This window comes from Ctenocephalides felis, unplaced genomic scaffold, assembly GCF_003426905.1.
Source record: "Ctenocephalides felis isolate EL2017-DRISC unplaced genomic scaffold, ASM342690v1 CF-g0.4_SCAFFOLD_01495, whole genome shotgun sequence".
NCBI classification, from domain to species: domain Eukaryota; kingdom Metazoa; phylum Arthropoda; class Insecta; order Siphonaptera; family Pulicidae; genus Ctenocephalides; species Ctenocephalides felis.
Window position 1 is genome coordinate 20,607 of NW_020537649.1, and position 14,615 is coordinate 35,221.

Below are 14,615 nucleotides of genomic sequence, written 5' to 3' on the forward strand. Positions count from 1 at the left end.
CTATTTAGTCGAAAACTACTTTGAGTAGTTCACAATCATGAAGACGTGAATGTCTTTGGCTGGATTGGAACTAACTTCTATTTGGATGTTTCAAATAGTTTGGCACAATAAAACCATCAAATCATTGCCATCACAATGATCGTTATAAATCAAATTTCCTTTTTCATTGTCATGTGTGATTCATCAACAAATAGACCAAGAAAATTGTAATGTAAATAAATTATAATTACTGACACTATCGAAATCAAAATTGTATATGAAATACCGTGTATTATACACTAAATCCTCGTGTTATGCATTTGTCTCAATCAAAGTTAATTCCTTCCATGACATGTTATATGCTCATGTTATTTTACGGCCCATACAGCACGGGTCAAACAATGGTCAACCTGTTTGGTCCCATTTACAGCCAACCGGGTTATTATAAGCCCATCATGGGCCAATTTATGACGCAGTGGGTTTAGACCCATACGTTACGCGCCGGGTCAAACACTGGCCGACCTACTCTTACCCATTACTCACCGTGTTGTTATGAGCAAATGAAAAATGTATTCAAATATACCGCGCATGCGCATACGCGTGCGCGGCGTTTGCGCAACTAGCTCACAGATGGCGGCCCTTATCTGTTGTTCGGCTTTTTTATCTAGGTTGTCGGCGTCATTTGCATTTCTTTGTTTGATGATTCAAGACTGTCATACATAAACATGTATAAACTGAGTACTGTATACGTATACTTATGCTACTAAAGTTCTAAACAATATAAGAATATAATATATTCGTAACTTGTTTGCTGTTTGACTCTGTAATTTGTCAAAAAACCAATTCTATAAATAAATATGTCTGATAAAAAAATTCGCAAACACATTGCGACTGTGTCAGATAGAAATTTTTATAGAAGACTTTTTTGGGAAATGCATAAATTTCGTTCGGAAAGTGTTTTGCAGAACTCTGAATGCGAAAAGGATAATATTGATTTGCCTAGTACTAGTGCTTTTACAATAGATAATATTGAAACTGCGACTAATGCTTCTATTGTAGATGACTTTGAAGGACCGTCTTCTTACCAGGTAGAGTTACAGGGTGATGTTGAAACAAATGATTATATTTCTCTTTCATATAGCGAGGATAGTACCAATAAAGATGTAACAGAAGTTTTTGATACAAGACAATTTTTAGCAGACTGGGCGGTGAATTATTAGATACCTCATAATGCTGTATCCGCACTACTTAAAGGGCTAAAACTTCATGATTGTTTCAGTGATTTACCAGCAGATAGTAGAACACTTCTGAAAACAAAAAGGACTGCTGTATCAAAAGTTGTAAGTCCACGTTAATATATTCATTTTGGTTTATTAACTGGATTGAAAGATTCTATTGATAGGTTGAAATTGATATCTTCTATCATCGAATTAGAAATTAATGTTGATGGTTTGCCTTTCTCGAATTCTTCGAACATGTAAGCTTGGCCTATCTTATGTTCTGTAATTCTCACCAAATATATATTTATTATTGGACTTTGCTGTGGGCTTGAGAAACCTAAAGATTCAAATGAATTTTTAAGTGATTTTGTCGATGAAATAATTATATTAAGTGTGACGTGATTGTGAGGGTTTTGATCACAATGGGAAACAATATAAAATACACATTAAATATTTTGTTCGTGATACTCCCGCCAAATCATTTATATTGCAGACAAAGGGACACACGGGCTACTTCAGTTGCTCGAAATGTCTTGTTTGTGGTTCAAATATTAATCGCAGAATTTGCTTTCCAAAAATGTAATAACCTGCAAGAACTGATAAACACTTTCGAAGCTTAGAAGATGAAGACTACCACAATGGCTATACGAGATTGCTTGAAATACCGTACATTGGTTTAGTTACTAATGTATCACTTGACTATATGTATTTGATTTGTTTAGGAGCAGTTAAGAGATTGATGCTTTTGTGGACTGAAGGTGAGCTTCCAATTCGTTTGCCATATGCTAAGACTAATGACATTTCCAATTTTTTATGCAGCTTAAAGATTTATATACCCAAGGAAATTGGTAGGAAGCCTCGATCATTGAAATATGTGAGATCATGGAAAACTACAGAATTTAGACAATTATTATTGTATAGTGGTCCAGTAGTTTTGAAATCTCATGTCATGTTTCAAATGACTTATAAAAATTTTCTTACTTTTCATATTGCTATCAAAATTTTATGTAGCAACACGTTATTAATTGATCTTTTAGATTATGCTCAGCAGCTACTTCATCATTTTGTTGAAAGATTTAAGGTCTTATATGGAGATTATTATGTAAGTCATAATATACATAACATATTACACTTAGCTAATGACACCAGGAGTTTTGGTACACTTGATTCATTTAGTGCCTTTTAATTTGAGATTTACATGCAGGTCTTGAAGAAATACATACGGAAGTCAGAGAAACCATTGCAGCAAAGTTATAAAAGATACTTTGAGGTAAAAAAACATTTTATGGGAAAACATGTAAGGCCTGTAGCCATGCTTAGAGCTTGTGAGAAGTCTATGCATTTCGAAGGACCTTTGATAGAATATTGTGGTAATCCTCAGTATAAGGTTGTATATTGTTCAGATTTTACATTCAATATTAATAAAAAGGCTGATTCATTACGGCACCAAGTTTTAATGAATAGGCTTAATAAGCAGTGATGCCAGTGTGATATAAAGGATGATTTGCCTGATTATACACTGGCAGTTTATAATAAATTTTCTGTTCGGACAGAGGCAGAACTGCTAGATGTGGAGCAGCTATTGACAGATGTGACTATATCAGAGATATCGGTAAATATGATGTTACCCAATGGATGAAAGTGGACAAATCAATTACATATACTGCTAAATATACATATACTGTCATGCCCATGACATATTTATTTGCAATTTTCCGTAAGTTGAAATATATTTCACATATTTCCAAAATGTCAACCAACATTTTTTATTATATAAAATAAACCTGTAAAACTATAGTAATTCAAAAATTTGTTATTTTCAGAACTTTAGAAGGTGGTGAACCCAATGCAAATATTTAGTTTAAATTCTATAAATAATAATAATACTATATTAGATAATAAGATAATAAGGATTAGGATAATAATCACCAAAAATTTAGTTAAGTTAGTTTAATTTAGTTATTTTCTAGTAATGTAAATAAAAATCTTTTTAATAAATATATTACTTATGGAGTTGCAGTTTTAGCTCATTCGATATTTATAACTATATGGATTATTTATATTTAATACAAATACGCACGGAAGGTATGCAGCAATTGTTGCACTATATACCGCCATTTTGACCCATCGCGATACCATTCCAGCCCCATAGCATACCCGTTTCGAACCCGTCGGGTTGACCATGGGTCAAACCAGGGCTCTGACATAAGTGTCGCCATGGGTTAACCTATGTTCATATATGGTACCAGTGGGTTGACCATAGGTTAACCCTACAGCCCATTGTGACGACCATAGATTGACCATATGTCAACCATGTGCTGTGTGGGGGAGGAGCAAACCTATGCTCTATTCAAATATTCATATCGTCTGTCATATTGAGATAAATGAGTAATTATAGTAAATATTAATCATATTGTTTACTATCTTGTTTTACTTCCAAAAATACTTAATTGTTCTGGTTCCAATAGATTCGCAATTTTGTTATTATATTATCGTTAGTAACTGTTGAACCTCAATAACAGTGCTTTGACTTCAATTCATTCATTATCTCTTGTTTCATGTACGTGATAATTTTTCATTCTATTTATAATACTCATATTACCATAATCTATTATTGAACATTTCCTATTATTTTCTTTATTATTAATTTTATTTTCTTTTCTTAATTATTTATGTTAGTTCAAAATTTGTTTTGCCAACATTCAACAAATAAAGTTTCTTCGTGACTGCTAAATATTTTAACTAATTTTACATATTCAAAGACTAAATCACAAGACATTTAGTTTTATTATCACAATATTGATTTCGAAAAAAATCACAATTCAAGAAAACTACCGACAAATTTACAATACATTACATACTGATTTACTAACGCGTTTGTTTTTTTAGATTCATTTTCGCTTAACAAGAAACTCATGAGCAAATAAAATTATATGTAACATAGTAGCACACGTAACTAAACAGCTCAATAACATTCGGACGATTTAAAAAATAATTTAAAAAATGTCACATTCTAACAATTTTCTAAAACACAAGTTATGCTTTATATGTAGTGGATTGGCATGCAACACTCTACCAAATAGAAATAAGAAATTTGAATATAAGAATATTTGAATATTCTTTAAATGCAAGATGTATAACTTGATGTTGCCTTCTACAATTCTAGTATTCTATTGATATGTTTTGGATTTTGAGTTCTCTACATGATGCACCACTAGTACTACAACCTGGTAATACTTTAATTGCAAGTATTACCTTGATAAGATTTCCATTAAAAAACATTGTCATAAGAGTATTGTTTCACTCATCTTCAGTTGAATTTTGGACAAATAATGAAATTGTTCGCGCCAAAAACGCAGCCTACATAGGATGTCGTAATTTACGATAAGGAGGATAAATGTGGACATATACCTTGTTCGTGGGCTCTCAATGCCCAGAAAAAAAAACATTGAAGGTTCATAAAATGATTGAGGGGTGTAAGTCCCTTCCTGATACTGTGAAATACAAAAATTGTTACGGGGAGATGCGTAGACATCTTCAAATTATAAACTAATAAAAGTATATGAAGCGAGGGCAGAGTTCACATCCTGTGTTGATAGTGAACAGGAAAAAAACGAACAAATAGAGAATAGCCCCAATATAGAGAAAGGTACATTATTTAATATCTTTATATCATATTATTCAACAAAACATTCATGTTAATATTTATTGCTGAAGTGATATGTGAAATTGAACATGGAGAAGTAGATGAGAGTCCCAATATGGAGATTGGTACATTATTTAAAATTTATATATTTAAACTATTTATTAAAATCTTTTAAAAATCCAATAAACAAATTCATTCGTCTAATATATATGTCGCAGAGTACAAGTTGGATAGTATCATGAACACAAATGAAGGAAGACATAAGGGAGCTGTTGTCATATAAGAGAGATTCCGGTCACAGGTAATTATGCACCGCGAGATTTTTTTTGAGTAAACTTTTTTATTTTAATAAATTTAATTCGAAAGAAAATTAGAGCATTTAGAAAACTAGAGCCGACAAAGGAAACATAACAGTGAGTTTAAATAAATCATCTTATTTAGAAAAAGTTTCCGCGCTAGTTGCTGACACAAAAACTTACTCCCCAGTTATCTCAGATCCTACAGAACGTATAAACCGTTCTTTTTACAAATTCATCAGCGTTTTAGTCTCAAAATATCAAATTTCCCCAGAAATTGTGCCTAGCCTCAAAAACCTACATCCGTATAACCCCAAACTTTACAGACTACCCAAAATACATAAACTTAACGTACCTTTCAGACCAATCGTTGCTGATTTGAATTCCCCGCTCTCAAAAATCTCCAAATTTCTCAACACCATACTTTTTTCAGTCACTGTTAAGTCCCCCTTTTTTGTAAAAAACTCCTTTGAATTGGTTAATAAACTCCGTAATATTGTACTTCCTGATAATTTTCTACTAGTGAGTCTAGACGTGGTATCCCTCTTCACTAACGTTCCCCTACAATTAATTTTAGACGCTATCACAGCTAGATGGGACGAAATTTCATGTCATCCAACTATTTCATTACACTGTTTTCTTGAGTCAATAAAATTTATAATTTCTAACACATATTTTGAATTCAACGAGAATTCAACAAGAATTCAACATTCTTGACGTCAAAATTATAAAAACCTTAGATAACTGTATCATCACAAATTGGTACCAAAAACCCACTTGGTCGGGCAGGTATTTAAATTTTCATTCTTATCACCCATCTAGCATGAAAATAGGTACTATAATTAATTTAGTTGACCACGCCATACTTCTCTCGGACAAACAATTTTGGTCTGCTTATTTATCGTTAATCCACACAACACTTATTAATAACTCTTATCCTCCTAATCTCATAAACTCTGTCACGTACAATAGACTCAAATTTCTCAATAATAACAATAATACCTCTTCTTCTTCCACCAATGTCTCCAAAGACAATAACTTTATTGGTAACGTTTGTCTCCCGTTTATTAAAGAACTCTTTCCCATTTGGAAAAAGCTGTTCCACAAGGTCGACTTAAGATTAATTTGTAATGTAGACTTAACCCTTAGCTCCCTTTTTTCCAACCTAAAATCACCCACTAGTTTAGAACGCACATCAAATATTGTCTATAAATTAAAATGCAATGATTGTGATTCCATTTACATAGGTGAAACTGGACAGAATTTAATAAAACGACTAAAACAACACGATAATAACTCTAAAAACCCACGACAAAATCAAACCATGATAACAGAACATATAAAAAATTTTAAACATTCTTTTGACTTTTATAGCGCTAGTATACTTTATCACGAACGGAACATTATTCAAAGAAGATTTGCTGAATCTTGTCTAATCAGCATTTCTAAATCTTGCGTTAATAAACGCCATGATGCCTCCTTACTCTGTGAAAATTATCAGGTGATACTTAATAATATTTCCAAATTTGTTTCCTCTTAACCTACGTAATTCCGAACCTGTAAACCTACCCTTACGCGGTCCGATCCCGAACTTTGATTCTTAGCCTCTCACCCATACTTCGAAACACTGATTGTAAAAAACCCGCCAACTATTCCCTCAAACGGTCTCTTCAAATAATTTTTAAACACATGTTATTACAGCCTCGGGCTCGGTCACAAAAACTACGTTCTCTGTGCAAAAGATATTGTATATTTCACAAATATTTTGCTATGCTCTGTTCAACAAAATAATAAAAAACAAGTTGGTGTATATATGATAGTGCAAAATTATGTGCCTTGCGCTAGCTACTGATGTAAGACCATATTTATGTAAGTTAGTTTCGTTGTCTATATATGTGTATGTGTCTGTATTGCATATATATGTATGTATATATGTATATATGTTAGGGTGGGCCAATTTTTTGCATATTAAGACACCTCGCTAATTTAACTTTTTACATCATTTGAAACAATATTGTAAAAAAGGCATAACCCGCAAATAAATTTAAAGCCAGCGAAAAATTTAAAACATTTTTTAATTTAAAGGAAAAATTTAAAAATCTCATGAAAAATATATTATGACATATATCGAGATATACATCATTTTATTCGTAATTTTATTCTGCATCTTTCGTACGAACAAAGTTTTTTCGTATCTTTTACGGTTTAGATAGTATAGAGCAATTTGTGTAGTTGTTAACTTGTCAAAATGCAAAGTGCGGCTAGGTTGGAGCAACACTCCTCACGATTCGATATTTCTCTAAAGAAAACATATAAAGTATTATACATCATTAGAAAGGTCTCAAAATTCTTAGTTTTTTTTCCATATATCACAACTTCGAATTTTGCACGGTGTGGCCTACAGGCGAGTTGCCGTCGTGAAAATTTGGAAAAATCGGAAAATCTAGAGAAAATTATATGAACACACCTAATCATTTATATACCATTTTATTCGTAATTTTATTCTGCACCGTTCGTACGAACAAAGTTTTTTCGTATCTTTTACGGTTTAGATAGTATAGAGCAATTTGTGTAGTTGTTAACTTGCCAAAATGCAAAGTGCGGCTAGGTTGGAGCAACACTCCTCACGATTCGATATTTCTCTAAAGAAAACATATAAAGTTTATGCATCATTAGAAAGGTCTCAAAATTCTTAGTTCTTTTCCGCATATCACAACTTCGAATTTTGCACGGTGTGGCCTACAGGCGAGTTGCCGTCGTGAAAATTTGGAAAAATCGGAAAATCTAGAGAAAATTATATGAACACACCTAACCATTTATATACCATTTTATTCGTAATTTTATTCTGCATCTTTCGTACGAACAAAAATTTTTTAATATCTTTTACGGTTTGGATAGTATAGAGCAATTTGTGTAGTTGTTAACTTGTCAAAATGCAAAGTGCGGCTAGGTTGGAGCAACACTCCTCACGATTCGATATTTCTCTAAAGAAAACATATAAAGTATTATACATCATTAGAAAGGTCTCAAAATTCTTAGTTCTTTTTCCATATATCACAACTTCGAATTTTGCACGGTGTGGCCTACAGGCGAGTTGCCGTCGTGAAAATTGGAAAAACGGAAAATCTAGAGAAAATTATATGAACACACCTAACCATTTATATACCATTTTATTCGTAATTTTATTCTGCATCTTTTGTACGAACAAAGTTTTTTCGTATCTTTTACGGTTTAGATAGTATAGAGCAATTTGTGTAGTTGTTAACTTGTCAAAATGCAAAGTGCGGCTAGGTTGGAGCAACACTCCTCACGATTCGATATTTCTCTAAAGAAAACATATAAAGTATTATACATCATTAGAAAGGTCTCAAAATTCTTAGTTCTTTTTCCATATATCACAACTTCGAATTCCGAACGGTGTGGCCTACAGGCGAGTTGCCGTCGTAAAATTTCAGGAAATTTGGAAAATCTCGAGAAAATTATATAAACACACTTAACCATTCATATACCATTTTATTCATAATTTTATTCTGCATCTTTCGTACGAACAAAGTTTTTTCGTATCTTTTACGGTTTAGATAGTATAGAGCAATTTGTGTAGTTGTTAACTTGTCAAAATGCAAAGTGCGGCTAGGTTGGAGCAACACTCCTCACGATTCGATATTTCTCTAAAGAAAACATATAAAGTATTATACATCATTAGAAAGGTCTCAAAATTCTTAGTTCTTTTTCTATATATCACAACTTCGAATTCCGAACGGTGTGGCCTACAGGCGAGTTGCCGTCGTAAAATTTCAGGAAAATCGGATAATCTAGAGAAAATTATATGAACACACTTAACCATTCAAATACCATTTTATTCATAATTTTATTCTGCATCTTTCGTACGAACAAAGTTTTTTCGTATCTTTTACGGTTTAAGAGAAAATCGAGAAAAACTGGTTTGAACATTTATTGTAAAATTAGAAAATTTAAACAAATAATTATAAAAAATAATATAACTATATATAAATTCGTTTTATATTCATTGAGATCTATAAAAATCAATAAATACATAATTTTATACAAAAGTTTAAAAAGACCCAAAAAACACCTAAAAACTCAATAATTAACTATAATTCATATTGTCCATATATATAAAACTGTTCGAACATCTAACAAAATTTTCGACAAAAATTTTTCTATCATAAGGGTTTACAGTTCGAAATTTTTCCAGACTTTTGTCTTGACGATTCACACCGTAACCCGGAGCGACGCCTCGCCGCAGGTCAAAATCACGTCGCTTGGGACTCAGTCGAATACTTACGCTGTGGCCGCGCGCCTTATATAGGGGGATAGGTCGTGTCGAGTGCGATGCGAGCAAGCTCAGGCTAAAGTACGCTATGTTGTTCAGGCGGGTACGGATATCATTCCCCGGTGTAGTTTTTACATCATATTCGATACTTTTAGTCTGTCAATGATATATGAGCGTAACTTTTAATAATGTTGTGAGCCACATCTAGAATTATATACCCCGTATATATTCGGATGCTGGTTTGCGGCTATAGATAACTGGTGGTAGGATCATTCGTTTTTAAACGTTCGATCAGAGAGAGTTGAAATTATTTGGGTCTGCGGACCGCAAATATGTAATCTATATATTTTAATAATATAGAATTTTACAAATTGACTACGGTCAAATATATGTGAATGTGGCAGAACTAGCAAAGCTTCTCGCAGCGATGGTCTTTCGTTTTATGAACGTTTGATCGGAGCGAGTTGAAATTATTTGGGTCTGCGGACCGCAAATATGAAATCTATATATTTTAATAATATAGAAATTTACAAATTGACTACGGTCAAATATATGTGAATGTGGCAGAACTAGCAAAGCTTCTCGCAGCGATGGTCTTTCGTTTTATGAACGTTTGATCGGAGCGAGTTGAAATTATTTGGGTCTGCGGACCGCAAATATGAAATCTATATATTTTAATTATAGAATTTTACAAATTGACTACGGTCAAATATATGTGAATGTGGCAGAACTAGCAAAGCTTCTCGCAGCGATGGTCTTTCGTTTTATGAACGTTTGATCGGAGCGAGTTGAAATTATTTGGGTCTGCGGACCGCAAATATGAAATCTTGTGATTACTCGACAAATTATTGCTGTAATCAAGTGCGCTCCTATAGTATAATATACTGTGGGTAAAATCCTCTGGCAATGATCATTCGTTTCATTAACGTTTGACCGGAGCTAGTCGCAAAATATTGCGCAGTGTGCAAAAGCAGCGTGACGCGGTTTACAACCGCTTAGCGCTCTTATGCATTGTGTGAGAGCACTGCCATGTATATCTGCTCGGTATCGCCAGATGCCTGAGCGAATGACGAAGTTCGTTGTGTGAAAACGGCGTTCTTTTGAATATTATACTTTAACGCATAGCTCAATCAATTCTTGGGCGCTAGATGAAAGTCTAGTGTTTTAAAGTCGATTGTAGTAAACGCTTGCGTTAGTATTCTATATATCTGCACATTTTATTCAAATTGTGGCGAATTGAACATTAGCTTCATTGCGTTGTTTAGAAAATGAAAAATCAGCGAAAAGCAGATTTTTCAATCTCACACACAGTGAATATATTCATTTCAATTTGAAACGAGATTTTGTATCTCGGACCGAAACGCGAAAGCTTTACGGTGTACTAATTGTAACCATAATAATCATACTAGTTTCAGAAATCGCCCGAGTTATCTTAACGATTTCGAGGGGATCACGATCGAAACATGTATAAATATATATATAAAATCACCCTGAACGTAGGATCACTTGGCTCGTGGGTCGATGAAGAACGCAGCTAATTGCGCGTCGACATGTGACCTGCAGGATACATGAACATTGACATTTCGAACGCAGATTGCGGTCCTCGGATACTGTTCCCGGACCACCTCTGGCTGAGGGTCGTTATAACATTACCAGACTGCCGCTTGCTTTAAACGGCTTGCCGGCGAATAATGGAGTTTCGCGTAAATGCGTGCTCTTAAATAATTTACTACAACGTGTGAGCCAGTCCACTTTGCAACATCGGACATTACCGTTCGTTGACGTTCTGTGGGATTACGGCGGTTGTGTGTCCTAGAGATTTCATAATCTTGCGACCCTCCCGATAACCGGAAACGCGAACTCTTCGAAATTGCGGTTTCGTTCCGGCAAATTTGGACGATTCAAAGGTTCTTAATCGATTTTGTGTGCGCTTGCTTACTAACGTTTGCGAGCACATCATAATCATAATACGACCTCAGAGCAGATGAGATTACCCGCTGAATTAAGCATATTACTAAGCGGTGGGAGAATAAAAGAAACTAACTAGGATTCCCTTAGTAGCGGCGAGCGTACAGGGAAGAGCCCAGCACTAAATCCGCGGCCGGAGACGGACGCGTCTGGTAAATGTAGTGTTAGGGGGGATTCGATTATCTCGGTGCGTTGCGGCGAGTTCAAGTCCATCTTGAATGGGGCCATTTACCCATAGAGGGTGCCAGGCCCGTCGCGACCCATTGCGCGTATCGAGAGGATCTCTCACAGAGTCGAGTGCTTGAGAGTGCAGCTCTAAGTGGGTGGTAAACTCCATCTAAGCTAAATATGACCACGAGAGACCGATAGCGAACAAGTACCCGAGGGAAAGTTGAAAAAACTTTGAAGAGAGAGTTCAAGAGTACGTAAAACCGTTCAGGGGTAAACTGAGAAAAACCCGAAAAAGATCGAAAGGAGAGATTCAATGTTATCGTTGACTTCCATTTATTGGCGTGCGATTGACCGGGATTCGTCTGCGAACGCCGTCGGTTTATGCGTTAGGCGGCGATGGCATGCACTTCTCCTCAGTAGGACGTCGCGGACTCGCGATTCTGACATGCAAATCGATTGTCGAAACTGGGTATAGGGGCGAAAGACTAATCGACCATCTAGTAGCGATTCCCTCCGAAGTTTCCCTCAGGATAGCTGGCATTCGATGAGCGAGTCTCATTCGGTTAAAGCGAATGATTAGAGGCCTTGGGGCCGAAACGACCTCAACCTATTCGCAAACTTTAAATGGGTGAGATCTATGGCTTGCTTGATTAGTGAAGCCAGAGATTTGGATCAGAGTGCCTAGTGGGCCATTTTTGGTAAGCAGAACTGGCGCTGTGGGATGACCAAACGCCGAGTTAAGGCGCCTAAACGACGCTAATGGGGGATACAACCATGAAAGGCGTTGGTTGCTTAAGACAGCAGGACGGTGGCATGGAAGTGGGAATCCGCTAAGGAGTGTGTAACAACTCACCTGCGAAAGCAAATAGCCCTGAAAATGGATGGCGCTGAATCGTCGTGCCTATACTCGGCCGCCAGGGCATGAGAAACGTTCATAATAGTTCGTTTTGACGCCCTGGTGAGTAGGAGGGTCGCGGTGGTGTGGCGCAGAAGGGTTTGGGCGTAACAGCCTGCCTGGAGCCGCCATCGGTGCAGATCTTGGTGGTAGTAGCAAATACTCCAGCGAGGCCCTAGAGGACTGACATGGAAGGGTTTCGTGTGAACAGCCGTTGCACACGAGTCAGTCGATCCTAAGCCCCAGGAGAAATCCTATGTTGATGTTGGTGTATTTTATTTTGATAAAATTTCACACCCATCGGCAAAAGGGAATCCGGTTCAATATTCAACGAACACCCGGCCCGCAGCGAAACCGTTTACAAGTCGGGCCCTCGCAAGAGAGTTTGTCGGGGTAACTCAAAATGACCTGGAGACGCCGTCGGGAAATACGGGAAGAGTTTTCTTTCTGTATGAGCGTTCGAGTTCCCTGGAATCCTCTAGAAGGGAGATAGGGTTTGGAACGCGAAGAGCACCGCTGTTGCGGCGGTGTCCGTATCTTCCCCTCGGACCTTGAAAATTCAGGAGAGGCTTCACGGTAGGTGTCGCGCCGGTTCGTACCCATATCCGCAGCAGGTCTCCAAGGTGAAGAGCCTCTAGTCGATAGATTAATGTAGGTAAGGGAAGTCGGCAAATTGGATCCGTAACTTCGGGATAAGGATTGGCTCTGAGGATCGGGGCGTGCCGGGCTTGGTTGGGAAGCGGGCGTAGGCCGATGTGCCGGGTCTGGGCGAGGTGAAATTGTTCTTGTGACTTAGATCCGAGCTCGGTCCCGTGTCTAGGCCCCCCGCGGATCTTTTTTGCTGCGAGGTTTCTGTGCCGGCTTCGGTCGGTCAGTCGTACTCTTCGGCCGCCATTCAACGGTCAGCTCAGAACTGGCACGGACTAGAGGAATCCGACTCTCTAATTAAAACAAAGCATTGCGATGGCCCTAGCGGGTGTTGACGCAATGTGATTTCTGCCCGTGCTCTGAATGTCAACGTGAAGAAATTCAAGCAAGCGCGGGTAACGGCGGGAGTAACTATGACTCTCTTATACGTTTGGTTGGAGACGCTTGCCCACCTCCTCTTGGTTCCAGCCGGGCGTCGATGGAGCGACGCTAGTGAGTGTCTCGCCACCGACGGCTAAGAGGCAAAGCGAAGGTTGAGAGAAGGGTAGGCCCGCTCTCCTCATCCGAGTCGTCGTAACATAATCGACCAGTCTAGCTCCATGTTTCCGAAAGGACCGAATCGGGAATTCCTGGCTCTGGAGGCCCCACCTTCTCAAGGGCAACTCGCGTTATATCGATGCTCTTCGCCTTCGTACAAATACGTTCGGGTGCAAAGCAGCCCTTGCTAGAGCAACACCCATGAACGACATAAAATGCCGACGATGTCACTCCGCCAATGAGACCCTTGGACATGTGCTGGGCCGGTGTTCCTTTGTTAAACCGCAGAGAATACATAGACACAACGAGATCGTGACTCTATGTCGTATTGATTGTATCGACAAGTACCCTGCCGGACATTATATGACCGAAGCGACGTTCACTGTTGACGGAAAACGGCTTAGGCCCGACCTCGTTCTCTGGGACGGCGATCGATCATATATTGTCGATATTACTGTTAGATTTGAGCAGGGCAATTCTCTCGGCAAAGCCTATTCCGAAAAAATCCAAAAATGAGTGCTTCTATCCAGAGGTACTCAACGTCACGGGCACTACACATGCCGGGTTCTACCGATAGTTTTGGGTCTCGTGGCGCCCTACCCCCAAGCACCCTACTCGATATATCCCTCTTTTCCAAACATCCTAAAAGCACTGGCCTAACCTCGTCCCTTGTTGCCCTAAGACATCCATCGAGATGAGCAACAGATTTCTCGACGGATAGTGTGCGATGTTGCGGTTCCCCACACAACTACACTCGGACCATGACTTCTACTGACAAAACCAATTTGAACTGGGCGGGACCTCCTGAGCGCACCCCGCTTGTCGGAGCTGCGGTCTCAAATGATTCCCATATATTCATTCAATGATTTCTAATAGCGCAGAAGGACAGTCACGGGAGGCCCATTTGTGATGTCTGTAATGTCCCATTTATGTTATGTGTAGCCCTTCTGGCTTGTGAGGC

At 37.6% G+C, this 14,615-nt stretch overlaps 1 non-coding gene across 1 annotated transcript; it reads left to right on the plus strand.

Moving 5' to 3' along the window:
- The first annotated feature begins 10,921 nt into the window (after positions 1 to 10,921).
- Positions 10,922 to 11,076, plus strand: LOC113371993. Its single transcript, XR_003366682.1, has one exon. It is a non-coding gene; the product is annotated as a 5.8S ribosomal RNA (ribosomal RNA).
- The last annotated feature ends 3,539 nt before the right edge of the window (positions 11,077 to 14,615 follow it).